Source organism: Mytilus californianus, unplaced genomic scaffold, assembly GCF_021869535.1.
Source record: "Mytilus californianus isolate M0D057914Y unplaced genomic scaffold, xbMytCali1.0.p SCAF_17, whole genome shotgun sequence".
Classification (NCBI taxonomy): domain Eukaryota; kingdom Metazoa; phylum Mollusca; class Bivalvia; order Mytilida; family Mytilidae; genus Mytilus; species Mytilus californianus.
This window is the reverse complement of record NW_026262659.1, coordinates 7,271,624-7,287,902: the sequence shown is the minus strand read 5'-3', so window position 1 is coordinate 7,287,902 and position 16,279 is coordinate 7,271,624. Positions and strand designations below refer to the sequence as shown.

At 31.4% G+C, this 16,279-nt stretch overlaps 1 long non-coding RNA gene across 1 annotated transcript; it reads right to left on the bottom strand.

Annotated features, from left to right (window-relative positions):
- Positions 1-4,659: 4,659 nt before the first annotated feature.
- On the bottom strand, positions 4,660-16,037 carry LOC127726440 (uncharacterized). Its single transcript, XR_007993544.1, has 2 exons — positions 15,961-16,037; positions 4,660-5,508 (listed from the first exon to the last, which is right to left on the bottom strand). It is a non-coding gene; the product is annotated as an uncharacterized LOC127726440 (long non-coding RNA).
- Between the last annotated feature and the right edge of the window lie 242 nt (positions 16,038-16,279).

The following is a 16,279-nucleotide window of genomic DNA, read 5'->3' as shown; positions in this document are numbered from 1 at the left end:
TCCTGATTTTATTCACGTTTGGAAAGTTATTCCGGTAATTTATCACTCACTAAATTATTTTATGTACATTTAAATGTTCAATAAGATAATTATTATGCAATATTAATTGAAAAATAATACCATATTTTAACATATGCTTCAACAAACAGAAATGATTTATGGTGTAATTTAAATGATAACTAATTTGAGTAATTAGTATGCTATATCTGTTTACACCACTCTGTGGAATAGATATTATGAGAAATAATAAAGAATCGACAAAATGCCATTTTATTTCATTATTTATTAACTATACATTTTTTTTGTTGAACTAAAATACGTTATGAATTCAAGATAGATAAATATTCATTGTAACTGTAAACTGTTGGATTAATAGTTTATTAATTCATGGTAACCTAGTCATAACGTTTAATAGTCAATGACACAGATGCTGCAAGTGCTTGTTTTTTTAATGGATCTAAACTGTACATTCAAATACAACAATTATTTCAGTGTTATAATTTCCAGACTGCTAATATGATAATAGACCTTCACTGAAAAGAGAAGGAAATACACGAGAAAAAATGTATTTGATGCATATCTAAGAACTTACTTTTTTTTCTCTTTTTAATATTTAAATCGATGGTGTACTTATTTTACACAGATTTCTTATTGGGAATGTTAAAATTTGAAAATATTGCACGATCGGTCAAGGTCATATCCAATTTTCGTTTAAAACTATGATCCCAAAAGACCTTGACAATATTGATTACCTGGAAACTCATGACGATACACATAATGTTGAAAGAGTTTCATGACTGATACTATTATGTCCTTTATATTGTGTTTAACATGCATCATATGAAATGATGAAGAAGATCAATTACAATACTACTATGAAGAATGATTCCTGGTTAATCAAAACTTAAGATCTGTTTAAATATATATAAAATTAACCAACTTACGACGGACATTAGCATCTACAAATTGTTTGACCTAGACAATTTCACATATTTATCAACAAAATAATTCCATACACTGACGTATTCCTCATCAGTCTTTTATAATGAAAATATTAAATTATTCTGTCTGTTTGTTTGAGATAACACGCGAATAGTTCTACTAGTCTGTAGCAACAATAAAGACAGAATCTTTGTGTATATAAAATAAAGAGATATGGTATGGCGTTTTACTACAAGATTACAGTTGTCCAAAGTTTATATGATATCTCACTGTAACAAGACTCCACATTATACTGAAGAAGATTATTTAACAAAGGGGTAGATTATTCTTTCCTATGGAAACTCAAAGTTTCTTGTAGTAAGTTATTAATTTAACTTTTATTTAAATTACAAGATAGATCAAGGTCATATCCGTTTTCGTTCTGCTATACGGTTGTCCGTAATTAATTGACTAGAGCTTTACGATAGGTTTCATATGATTTGGTTATCAATTATTTTTTCTTCACTTTATTATATTGCTGTGATAATGAAAAGCTAACCATACAATATCTTTAAAGAGTGTTTCAGGCTTAACCATCATTGGGAACGCTATATGCGTTTTACAATACATGCGTAAAGATATAAATACTTCTAGTTTAAACCAGATTGACCAAGTGTCTCAATTTAGGTAGGTTTTTACCCAAAACTGCATATTAATGATTAACTGAAAAATCAATTACAATAAAAAATAAAATAATAAAAATACCGAACTCCAATGAAAATTCAAAACTGAAAGTCCCTCATCAAATGGCAAAATCAAAAGATCAAACACATCAAACGAATGGAAACAACTGTCATATTTCGGACTCGGTACAGTCATTTTCTTACGTAGAAAATGGTGTACTAAACCTGGTTTTATAGCTAGCTAATCCTCTCACTTGTATGACTGTCATATAGTATTCAATTATACTATCAACAATGTGTGAGCGAAACAAACAGACAAAATATGTAAAAATGTCAAAATTGGGGTGCAGCAGTCAACATTGTGTTATAATCTTAATCACTACAAAAACAAATAACTATTTAAACAAAGAAAAACAAAATGTCATATAAACACTCTATAGACAAAATAAAGTAGGCAAAAATGAATGACAAGAATATGAAAATGACCATAGCACAATAACACAATGGCGGGATATATAAACACCTAGCCACGTCAAAAGTATATACCAAATAGTTATCAAAGGTACCAGGATTATAATTTAATACGCCAGACGCGCGTTTCGTCTACATAAGACTCATCAGTGACGCTCAGATCAAAATAGTTATAAAGCAAAGTACAGAGCATTGAGGACCCAAAATTCCAAAACGTCGTGCCAAATACTGCTAAGGTAATCTTTTCCTGGGATAAGAAAATCCTTAGTTTTTCGAAATATTTAAAGTTTTGTAACAGGAAGTTTATAAAAATGACCATATAATTGATATTCATGTCAACACCGAAGTGATGACTACTGGGCTGGTGATACCATCGGGGACGAAACGTCCACCAGCAGTGGCATCGATCCAGTGGTGTAAATAGTTATCAAAGGTACCAGGATTATAATTTAATACGCCAGACGCGCGTTTCGTCTACATAAGACTCATCAGTGACGCTCAGAACAAAATAGTTATAAAGCCAAACAAGTACAAAGTTGAAGAGCGCATTGAGGACCCTAAATTCCAAAAAGTTGTGCCAAATACGGCTAAGGTAATCTATTCCTGAGATAAGAAAATCCTTAGTTTTTCGAAATAGTCAAAAATGGACTAAACAATAAAGATTAAAATGTAAAAAAAGACAAATAAAAAGAACACTATATACGTAATTAAGATGTACCTAGAATCTATACTTCAAGACCATCATGTATTATTTGTGAAGTTGATACGGAGTATTTATCAACAAAATCTTGGTATCTTCCGATGAACTTTTAAAAAAAAAAAAAGGACGAGACGTTCTTTGACATAACCCTGGTTTATCAACTTTCTGCTCGGACACGTTTTATAAAGTCTGAGTAGCAGCTGCAAACTCTTGAATACCGAATGATTTGGGAAATGTATATCTCATATGCTATTGAAGTTGGTATATTGCACCTTAGGTAGGGGAAATTTATAATTTCAGAATTAAAATCGGCTCGTTTGTCATAGATTATGGTACTAAGATGACCACTGATGTCAAATTCGAGGTATAAGTCAAAAATGATGCGCAAGAGGCCGTGTCTGTTGTTTCGTTAATTTTTTAGTTCTGGGGAAATATTAATGGAACTCAATCAGAAAAGTTTGGATTGTTAATGGAAAGAGCATCAAAAATATATCTGAATGTGAAATTAAAAGATCTGGCTTCTTTCATCTTCTTGTTACGATAGATAATGGCCAAAGTGCTTTCATTTATATTTGTATAAAAGTAATTATTTGGGTACTATAAATGTATTTATTGACTATCAGTAGCACACATGTGTTTGTTGTTATACTGAACATATGTTCATATTTACTATAGTATTTGAATTATTCAGCATAACAATAATTCATCTAAGCATAGATAAGAGTTTACAGTTTCTTTTCATGATAGCACGGACTTGTCATTCGCGGTAAAAGTTTACATTGAAAATATATTTTCTTATTTTGACCATTCGTAGATCAGTCTTAGTGCAGTAAAGTTTCAATTTTGAAACGCTTTGTATTACTTTTTTATTATTGTACCGAACTAATTTTTCAGCAGATCTTAAAGAACATTAACTGGATCTTCTTTTATAGAAATATATGAACGAATTCTATGTTTTTGTCTTTTTTTTTTCTTTGTAGTGTGACAGTGTGTTAGACATGTATGCTGCAGGAGCTTAAGATTGTGATTGCAAAGTGATTTGATGACAGTCGTTTTAGTTTGATGAAAATAAACGTTGCTGCATTCGTTAGGTAAGCTGTTTCTAATATATGTGTGGTTTTTTTTCATAAATACTTTGTTTGAGTTTGAGGCGATAAATAAGAAAAAAACACAGAAAAGACAGAAACAATATTCAATGTTGACAGTGATAAATACGTTGTTTCCATTGGTTGGAAAAATGTTTTTCCTTTTTTTTTTGTATGGACTACAGTAGAATTAATGTTAAATGGAATTTGCCTTTCAGGATTAATAAAAATAATGGCATAATGCAAACATTACATGGGATTGTTGTGTAACATAATCATGATAATTACATTTCTGGTGTCATCATGCATTGAGCTTTACGCGTATCTCAGTTTTAGTCAAAACAATAGGATATTACATATGTTACTACTCAACTCCAAAGAAATCAAAACCACTGGTCACTTAAAGGGCACATTCAGCGTATTTGTGTTTACATAATTTATCATTGATATGAAAATGTTGATAAATGAGCAATTAACAAAACTTTGAATTGTTCGAAATTCTTAGTATTTTTTTACCCCAGGAATATCATATTACCTTAGCTGTATTTGATAAAACTTTCTAATTTTTTGGTCTTCAATGCTTTTCCACTTTGTACATTATTTGGCCTTTTTCAAGTTTTTTATTCGAGCGTCACTGATGAGTCTTTTGTAGACGAAACGCATTGCTTCTGGTGCACACATTTATCAGCCTGATATCTTTGATGATTTTTTTTTGTCAAACTAAGTGAAAACAAAAATGTAACCAAAACCACATGTGAAATCACGTGGAATATATCATGTCAAAATAAATGGAAACAAAAAAGTACAAATAACTTTAATTGCAGTATCTTTTTATTTTAGTTTCACAAATTAGTTTAACTCCTCCTATTATTCTGGTATAAAATCGTATAATAAAAGCGTGACATAATTGTACAGCTAGGAGATCTTTCATGCGACAAAAAATATCTAATAACATCATTATTTGCTTGCGGTTCCTATGATTATATTGTAATTAACACCAGGAATAGCAGAATTTAGATTTTATAGAGTATTCAGTGAAACATTAACAAACATTGTCTTATATAATCTGAGTCATTCATTTTAATTATTGTTGTAATATGTAGTTTCAAGGCTGACATGTTCTATCACATAAACTTTTGATAAAATTATTGACAGATATTACCGTACCGTACTTTAGTTGATTGCCAAACATGAAATGTTTTAGTAACGTCTGAGATAGCAATTATTTAATTTCGTGAATTTTATAGATCGGCTTGTTTATTGCGAAATGCTCTCTGAAAAGGTTTCCTTGTGCCCCAATTAGAATGCCGAAAGCAAGATATACACTAAACAGTTCTACTAATGAATGGTAAATCTACAGGTTTCTTTCAGTCTGCTACATATTGAATGTGCCTTTTCTGAGTTTATCTCCATTAGGGATACTCAAAACTAAAAATTTAAAAGCCAATGATGAATATATACTTATAACACTAAAACCTCGAAAGAATAGTCCAACATATCTAAGGTCAACTGTGACTTCGGGAGATGAAACCTTAAAGTGTGTTTCTTAACAAGCTGTTAAATCTAATGTCACTTTTATTCCTTTTTGATGAATTGTTGGTAAGGGTTGACATATGAGTTGACTGTTGACGTTCCTTTACATCTAACACTTAAAAGAAAAAAAAAACAGTATAAGAAAAAAATGAGATAACAAAGGCACTTTGAAAAATTTATGTCCTATAAATATATCGGAAAATATTATACTAGAAGTACAGAAAGATTATCCAAGGCTCAAAATTGTAGGTTCTGAAAATTAAAATGCTTGATTTAAAACTCAAGATTTGATGTTCGAGGTTATCAAATGTCTGATTTTAGGTTATCATTGAGGCCATTGAAATATTACAATTAAAAATGTTTTAAGCATAATTCTTCATTAATACACCTTTTTGCTTAAGATGAACTATTCTAGTTCAACCTTTATTGAAAACTATTAGAATTCAAAGGGTTTTAAAGTAGATATTATGAATATTAACACAATTATAAGATATATTTTGTAAAACCTAAAAGCTTAAATAAAGACAACAGTAGTACACCTTTGTTCAATAGTCATAATTCGATTTAACAAAAACACATCCGGGTAACAAACTAAAACCGAGGGAAACACATCAACTATAAGAGGAAAACAACGGAACAACAGAAACATTAAACTACAACAAAAGCAAACGCCAACATACATAGAAACGGACTGTCTGATAACAACTGCCATATTCCTGACTTGGGACAGGACATTTTAAGAAAAAATGGTGGGTTGAACCTGTTTAAGCCGTGTTCACATTGAGCTGAAAAAAGTATAATTCATATTTTGACTACATGCAGGCGATAGTCAATGTAGACCTTGTTTGGGTTAAGTGTAAATAATACTAGATATTAAGAACGTGAATTTTATTATGAATATTTAAGGAAGATACATATATTGAGTAAAAATGGTAATAATAATATAATGAATTAAGTAATTTACCTGTTCACATGACAAAAACTCAAATTTTATTTTAAGTAGGGAGGAGGATTTTTGGCGGATGAAATATTTATTTTACACCTGGTCCTAGAACGGATTTTTTATTTACACCTTTTGTACACAACTATTTCTTACAAAGTCCTGCATTTTGTAGGAATAAAAATTAATTTTCATCTTGTCTTTGGCAAGGTTATTTGTACAGTTAGTACCAGTCCAGAATATTCATTTTCATAATCCTTTCTCTTTCCTTTTGGTATGCTTCTTAAGCCTGCGTAATCGTGAAATCTTTAAACTCTCAAAGAACTCCAAATCAGTAGACCAATTTTCATAATGCACCAACAATTCATCTTCGAAGGATAAACTATTTTGTTCTTCAATGACATACAGGAAAATTTGTACACACCAAATAAAACTCCCCTCCTCTAATCTTCAATGGAAATGAACATTTTTTTCTGATTTCCCTCCTGAAACAAATCTTTTTTGAAAATAGATTCGAATTTAAACAATTTATCTAACCCCTCAATGTAATGTACATTTAAATTACGTGTACATGTGGTTTACTGGTGTGAACAATTATCATGTACATGAGATTCAAAGCGGTGGATGAGAACAAATTCCATGTGCAAACTGTAACTGGAAACTAATTGTAAACAGGTTAGAGTACGCGACGTTTCGTGTAAACACGGCCTTTGTTATACTTTTAGTTGTTTTTAACACCATCGGTTTCACTTTTGATATCAGTTTCCTTTTTTATGCACTCGCAGCTAGCCGAAGGGTGCATTAAGTGTTACCTTTGACCATCCGTCCGTCCCTCCGTCCGTCTTTCCTTCCGTTCTTCAGTCCGTCCCAAAAGTATTTTCACATATTATAAGCAAGCTTGAGCGAGAGCATTCGTGTCCTCAGACACATTCTTCTTTATTAGTGACAGAATTTATCAAAACACGACTTTGTTTTAGTAGGATTTTGGGGATTCTTTAGAAATATAGATCCAATCGTTTCAAAAAAACCATATTAAGTCATGCACATTTCACGTTGTTGTCAATATAATGGAATTTTATGCGATTGTCATACAATTGAGAGGTTTAACTAGTATAAAACCAGGTTTAATCCACCATTTTCTACACAAGAAAATACCTCTACCAAGTCAGGAATTTGACACTTGTTTTCCATTCGTTTGATGTGTTTGAGCTTTTGATTTTTCCATTTGCTAAGGGATTTTCAGTTTTTAATTTTCCTTGGAGTTAGGTATTTTTGTTATTTTACTTTTTTCAGTATAACTTACAATCAATTTTAGTCCTAAAATTGTTTGTGAAAACAGCCACTGCCTTTCAAATGTTTAGATTTGAGCATTCCTAGCGAGGATAATTCCCTAAAAGCGCTTCGGACCACGAAACTAATTTTGTACTGAGTTTTATTACTTAAACCTTTGTTCCGAGCCCAGTTACCATATTTCTAGCATTTATATCCAATTGATACTTGAATTCACACTTTTCGATTGCCCAAAGCCTTCATGTCCTACACTCTTTGAAATGGCATTGAAATTAAGAGATGTGTGATTGTTTTATTCACCTTTTGTAGCTAGTGATTGATTGCATAATCTGTATCTATTAAATAAATAATAGGATCTATCAGTTAAACTTTTATTAGAAAGTGTTGCAGCTCCTATGATGATGATGAATTGTGTTAATCTTTTTTCCAGTTGTTACTTGATGTGCATGTTACATCATTATTGTAATTTAAATGTTATCAAGAAGACAACTTCAAATACGCCCACTCGCTAAAAAGAAATATGAACAGATCGGTTATATTCGAGAACAATTAGGTTTGCTCTTATTGTAACTGATTACTTTTGAAAATTGTATAAATATGCAGCAACGTCATGTCAGAATGTGGACGTAAAATTTAATGCTTCGTCTAGGTTGAGAACCACAATCTCTGCACGTTAAGAAAAAAGGTATAACAAAATACCAAACTCCAAGGTAATTTAAAAAGGAAAGGTTAATAAAAAAATGACGAAAACAAATCAGCCAACGGAACGAGTAAAAAATAACTTCCAGATTCCTGACTTGGTACAAGCATTTTCCGAAGGAAATGGTGGGTTATACCTGGTGTTATAGCTAGCTAAACATCCCACTTGTATGACATTTGTTTATAGTTTCGTTATATTGACAAAATTTGGTGAGCAACCCAAACAGACAATTGGGATCCAGCAGCCAAAACTGTGTAAACATAAATCACAACTGACTTAAAATTTCAAACAAATATACAAATAACTAATAAAGGCGCCAGCAAAAAGTGTTGTAGTTGATAGTAAATTTGACAAAGATGCCAACAAACGTTTTTTTATGTGATAGTAAATTGACCAATACGCAGATAAAAAGGTTCTTGTAGTTGAAGGTTAAGAAAATGTAACCTGGAAAATATGAATATAAAGCTAAGGGATTGTAAGAATTGAGAAGATCTGAAAACACCTATGTAATTCAATAACCAGTCTCGGGACAGAAAGAGATATAAAATAATATACAAAGTAAAATAACAAAACCTCCAAGGAGAATTCAAAACGGAAAGTCCCGTATCAATTGGCAAAATCAAAAGCTCAAACACATAGTAGTAAATTTTTCTAGTTATTCTGTCCTATGAGTGGTCTTTAATTGGATACACTATATTGTATGGTAATGTTTTGTATTAGCAAATCCTTGTAAAACTCTCTAAAAGGTCCGAAGGTAGCCTTTTGCAGTGGCAATCGTGCGTTTTCGTCCTTTTTCCCAATTGACCTACATTGCAGAAGCTTCCTATTGTATTAATTGTTAAGTTGTTCTCGTTTCTAATATGCAGTAAATACTGGACGTTAATCAAGCAATACTTTATCAGAATAAAAACACAGAGGTAACAACACCAAAAAATGTTTAAAATAAACTTTATAACTTCTTTCTTTTTATCTTTCTTATATCCCAGAAAAAATAGACCCTACTTCAATTCCAAATGACATCGCATCTAAAACAAAAGAGTAACTGTGGTATGCCAACAATATCATGAGATTTTTTGGCGTTCTTTACATTGTACAGATATTGTTAAAGATGGAATGAATTGTCTGTGCCTATGTAGTAAGACATAAAAGGTAAAAATGTCAAAATAGGAGTACAACAGTCAACACCGTGTCACAATCTAAATATTAATCACAACAAAAACAAACTAATATTTAACAAAGAAGCACAAAAAAGCATATATCACATTTAACAATCTCGTTCATTGCTTACTTATTTTTGTATTTTATTTATGTATGCCAAATCAACCCATAAAGGATCGAGGGATTTTAAGCACTGGGACCGAATCGTAATTTTAACATTAACTCTGGCGTAGAATCGCGTGTTTGACGTCAGAATGTAAACGTCACACAGGTAGAGATATAAAATAATTTTCAACGCAATTCGATTGGTAGAGAAATTGCCAATGGAAAGTTGTATTCATTACGTTTGTCAAAGATTCAAGTTTAACACTGTCTTATGATAGGCCGTTCAAGGTATGTTACATCGCAATCAAATCATGTAAATAAAAACTATTGACCACTTATTTTAATCACAAATTACCTTTGCTTACGATGAAAATTGGGGAATGTTAAACGTAAGAGAGCTTATGTAATTTTACCAATATAAAGCAATTGTGTAGTATTAGTATATTACATAAGCTAGCTCTGACAATAATGTAACATAAACCTACAGAATCGTTTGACTTACATCAGCTGGCTTCTTCAATAATGTTGTTTGAAACCTTTAGATTTGTTAGTTTTGGTATATTCTCTGTTAACTTCGTCAATAATGTTATGTTAAATTTTCGGAATTGTTTAGGTTAATATTAGCTAGCTACGTCAATCATTTAATATGTATGTGGTATTAAGTGTAAGTGTAAGTACACAAGCAAGTTTCGCCAACAGTTTGAAGGGGTATAAGCTGTCAAATTCATCTTCATCGATTTGACTCAAATTCTCATGTTTGATTTATAACATACTAAAACGTAGATATAAATTACTAAAAATCTAAAATAACCAATTAACAATACATGGACTCGATAATATGTATCAAAATTTCGTGTGTATTTTTGTTCAGACGTCATTTAATTAACCACCGAGATAACAGTCTAATCATCGAGATAACCTCCGAAGACTGCCGACGGTCATATAACCCGATATAAACATAAATATAAACATAAAGTGATAGCGACCACGTGCAATTGGATTGTTCTAGGTCTGTTTGATATTCATATTGTAGGTTAAAAAGTATGTTTATCATCGTTTTTACTTGTGTTGGAATGATTGTTTTGTGGATCGAATCAGTCAACCAAATGGTTCATCCTTGTTTCAGTTTCAGTATTGACATTCTTTCCCTTTTAATAGCTGAATACATGCGTATAAACTCATCTCCAGCTAAGGGGTTAAATTAAAGGTCACATGAATACGGATTAAAAGAGGTCGAATTATTTACTTGCAAGTGAATAATTCATCAGTGATGTTATTTATCTTATTTTTACTAAATTGAACTAAATTGGCTGCTAAAAGCAAATTAGTATTTCACTATATCACTTGCATTAATGATTGAACAAAAAAAAATCATATTTTTTTAGTATATCTCGTAGCTAATGCCCCTTTAAAGATACATGAAATAATATATCCATGTTTGATATCTTTTCAGCATGTTAAAGAACGCATTCACCTATTCTTTGTAGTATTTCGTAAGTGACCGGTAAAAAGATATGACCTCAGAACCTTTCATACATGTGTATGCCTTTATCTGGACATTCAATATTTCATACTATCCTTCTATCCTGTTTATTGTATACTTATAAATGGAGGTTATGAATAAATATGTGTAATTTGGACGTAAAGTAAATAACAACAATAAATGTTATCTATCTAGATATAAAATTTCCCCAACGTGTATTTCCTGTTTTTGTTTAGCAAAGATGGTGGAATGCATCGCTGTGTCAAAAATTAGGTTATTTTTAGAATATATTGTTAGGTTACCAATACAAAGGCTATCACGAATAGGCATGATTAATTATAATACCTAGGCGTTTTTCCAGGTATGCTTCAGAATCTCAACGCTTATTGAAATTCAAATACTTTATCTATACTCTTATGAGTATTTTTTACTATTGCCGAATTTTCATGAACCAATCATTTTTTTAGAGCTTTTTCTATAAAAATGGGAATCGTAGATATAAATGTCTTGGTTATAATAAAATTCTTATTTCATGAAAAAACTACACCGATTCTATCAGAAAATGCACTGAAGATGATATTATCAAATTCTGGACTTTTTGATCGACAATATATTTGTTGAGTTTGGATGATTGATATTTCAACAGACAGTCGGGTATTCCATTGGGTACTAATTGTGCATCCCTACTGCCCGATTTGTTTTTGTACTCGTATGAAGAAGAATTAATTCAGAACCTTCTAAAAGACAAAAAGAAAAAGCACCTTGCGAAATTCTTTAATTTTACCTTCAGATATATTGATGATGTCCTATCACTGAATAACCCATATTTCAGTCAGTACTTGCATCTCATATATCCCAGTGAACTTGAAATTAAGAATACTACTGATACTAGATGGACTGATTCATACCTTGACCTTTTCCTCAATATTGACACAGATGGACGACTTCAGACTAAAATCTATGACAAACGGGATGATTTCAACTTCCCTATTATCAATTTCCCATTTCATAGGAGTATGATACCCTCTGCCCTGTCGTATGGTGTTTACATATCTCAATTGATACGTTATGCTTGTGCATGTTTACACTATACGGACTTAATATACAGGAGTGTGCTCCTTACGCAGAAACTGCTCCAACAGAGTTATGAGGAGTAAAGATTAAAAATGACACTCCGTAAATTTTATGGACACCATCACGAATTAATAGATCTATACGATGTGTCTGTGTCTAAACTAACTAACGACATTTTTACCACGTCTTAGATTTTGGTTTACCATCTACGTCTTCTGGTCTGCTTAGTACCGAACGTGACCTATTCCCGAATATGACTGTTTTGCAGAGGTTTGGCTAGCCATAAAACCAGGTTCAACCCACCATTTTTTCTTAAAACGTCCTGTACCAAGTCAGGAATATGGCAGTTGTTAACTACAGTCCGTTTCTATGTTTGCTGGCGTTTGCTTTTGTTGTAGTTCGGTGTTTCTGTTGTTTCGTTGTTTTACTCTTTGTTGATGTGTTTCCCTCGGTTTTAGTTTGTTACCCGGATTTAGTTTTGCTTAATCGAATTGTGACTATTGAACAGCGGTATACTACTGTTGCCTTTATTTAGAAAAGTAGCAAGATTAATCTGTTTAATCTTTTTACAATTCCGATGAAAAACGTAATTTTTGGAAAATTATTAGAATAGTAAACTGTATTGGGTCAGAGAAGAAGATCACTATATCCTTCAAACATTATCTTAGCAACATTTATAAACTATATGTACTTAAACGTAATCCTATTAATATTGCTAAGTAAAGAACTTTAATCCCATTTATCAAAAATCTTCTTACGATATTAATATAGAACACAGTGAACGTATTTTTGTCTCGATAATTACCATTGTACAAATATTTTATAGATTTTCATTTTGAAAATGTTTTATGAGTTTTACAGATAGGATTTGAGATATAAAATAAGGATTTTATGAATGTTTAATTATTGGTTCTTTACGCCCAAGTAGTAAAAATAGGTAAATTGATATAAAATGAAAATGAACAACAAAGGGGTGCATGGATCAAATACAAAAGGGAGAATATTGACTGCTTCGCGAAATACATGAAAATATAGGAATTTTTGGAATATTTAGCCTCAGAAACAAGCCTTTTCTTAACAGATGATGCTGAATGGGTCTTTTTCTTGCTAGGGGCGTAGAACTTTCCAAAACTGGATTCACTATTTTGTCCCTCACGGAGGACAGATTGTGTAATTGGTAAATATAGAATAATCATGGACGATCTTTGTGGTTGGTTATACCTCTCTGCTTGAGAAACTGGGAGCAGGCTGTATATGAGGATTTCATGATTAATGTCGTTAATGTCATAGTTTTACGTAAAAACAATGATGTAGCAGTGAACGGGTATAACAATGGAGCGTGTAATATATTGTTTCCTTATTTGTCATTTAAATGGCTTTCTAGAAGTTCTTGATTTGACGCCTCATGTGCAGACAAAGCGAATTATTGCTACATTAAACTAGAGGCTCTAAAGAGCCTGTGTCGCTCACCTAAGTCTAACTGCATAATCAACAATGGACTCTCTCCAACTTTGTAGACAAGAATAGAGTTCATGACAAAAATTTCTTTTTTGTTGATCTTGTACTGCTGATCATTTTGTCTGTTTAGTTTCTCTCTATCTTCTTTAGTTTTTGCTCAAAATACAAAAGAGGGTAAAAATATCCTCATTTAAAGGCATTCACTCCCATGAAGAGTGACAGTCTACTAACTATATCTGTAAAATGTAACTTGTTTGTGGATCTTGCTTTGCTGATCATTTTTGTTATTTAAAGGCAAAATGCAAATAAATTGTAAAAATCGTCATTAAACGGCAATAACTCCAATAAGGAGTCGTCGGAAAATTTTCTCCATATAGTTTTAAATGTAGATCTTGTCTTCCTGATAATTTTTGTTAATTTGAGAATTTATCTCTATATATTATATTTTTTTAAGATATAAGGCAAAAACACAAAAAAATGGGTAAAAATTGTCATCAAAGGGCAATAACTCTAAATAGGAGTCGACTGATGATTTCAACAATGCATACTCATTCGTAGATCTTGTCTTGCTGATCATTTTTGCAACTTAAAGTTACTTTCAATCTATGATAGTTTTGAAGATAAAAGGCAAAAATAAAAAAAATGGTAATATTTGTCATTTAGGGGCAATAACGACGGACGACGGACGCTTAGTGTTGAGAAAAGCTCACTTGGCCATTTAGGCCAGGTGAGCTAAAAATATTTGGTTGATTTAGAAAAAAGGAGCCTTCCAAAATTTTGAAAAGTACTAGACTTGGAGAAAATATTTGATAATATCTTATATGTCCCTCAAATATATCTGATTTGTTCCTGAAATTGTCTGTTTTGTCTGACTATAGGTGACATAATGCCTGTTAGGTGGTTATTAAAAAGGACTGCTGGTTAAAGGTTGGGTGTTATGATTTCCTTGCATACTATCCACATCTATCTTTAAAGAAATCAAACTTTGACACAGCCTTTTCACTGGACACTTTGTCTTGTGACATGTGTAAGTTTTCCGTTACTTCCAGTTTTATGTTTTCAACAGTGTTTCTTGATTTGTATTTGCATGAAATGATTTTGTTCTGGTCGATATTAATAAAACAATTAACAAAAATTACCCGATGACAACTAGAAGACAACAGGCATTCTACACATATAAACAGTTCGTTTAAGTAATATGTCAAAAAGTAAAATAACAAAAATACCGAACTCCAAGGAAAATTCAAAACGAAAAGTCCCTTTGCAAAGGCTCAAACATATCAAACGAATAGAAAACAACTGTCATATTCCTGACTTTGTACAGGCATTTCCCTTTGTAGAAAATGGTGGATTAAACCTGGTTTTATAGCTACTTAAACCTCTCATTTGTATGACAATCATATAAAATTCCATTATATTGACAACAATGTGTGAACAAAACAAACAGACATAATAGGTAAAAATGTCAAAAATAGAGAAATGATATAAAAGGGGCAATCAAAAGTCCAATAAAAATATCTTAGTCAAAAAGAAGATCGACGATAAGACAAACAACAATAACAAAGCATTACACATAAAGATTGAGCAACATAAACCCATCCACAAAACCGGAGGTGAAAGTGAATTCCTGCTCTAGTAGAGGCGCCTGTCGAGTAACCTATTCCAATTAAAAGTACAGTGTCCCGAATTTATAAGAGTTATGAATAAATTAATCAGAAACAATAAAGGCTTGTCTTTTACATGAAATTTTTATTGTATCGTGATAGGTATTTATTATCAATTACTTATCATTTATGTTTTGTATTCACTTTGATGAATTCTGCAAAACCAGCAGGTTGTTGATTAAAGATCTATGTGGATATTAATGAGTGTGTTTACCAGTCGTTATTCGTGTGTCTTTGTTTAATATTCAATATGTGATTGTCATTAGGGAAATGAATATGTTATTTAGCAAATGATATTTGTTTCTTCTCCACATTTTAGTATGATATTAGCCTTATCTCTTGTTTTTCTTCACATCTAAATATGCTTGATGTCAAAATCTTGGACTAGGTTACGGTAAGGTAGGCGAATATATATTGTACTGTATGCATGAGAATAAGACATGTGGTTACTGTAGTCCTTTTGTCTATGGTTAATATTTTTTTTCATCGACAATCAAACAAGATGTCTTTTTGTTGTATATAGAACGTGCGGAAAATGGTTATGTCTATAACTAATATACTAATAATAGACTAATACACTATATATATATATATATATAAAACAAGTCTAAAAGGGTACAACATCACAAAAAAATAATTAAATCAAATCATGAACAAATCATGAACAAATTTTAACTAATTTTAAATATATATACCTTCACTCAGGAATGTTGTTCGAACTCGCAAACGAGAACAAAGTAATTACTACATCGAGGAAAACTAAATCACAAAGTTACCGATTGAATGAACTCACGTAGCCAATAAGAACATTAAAGATTGATATTAGGTTTCTTTGTTGTATATATAATTATAGTATTATCTACACAATAATTAATGGTACGGAATCAACTGACAGTTTAATTGAATAACAAATCTCATGATAAATGAAGAAGTAAACTACGTCTGACAGTACATAATTATATGGAAATAAGACATCAAAGGTCAGTCACAGAACAGTTATAAGGACAACAGTTT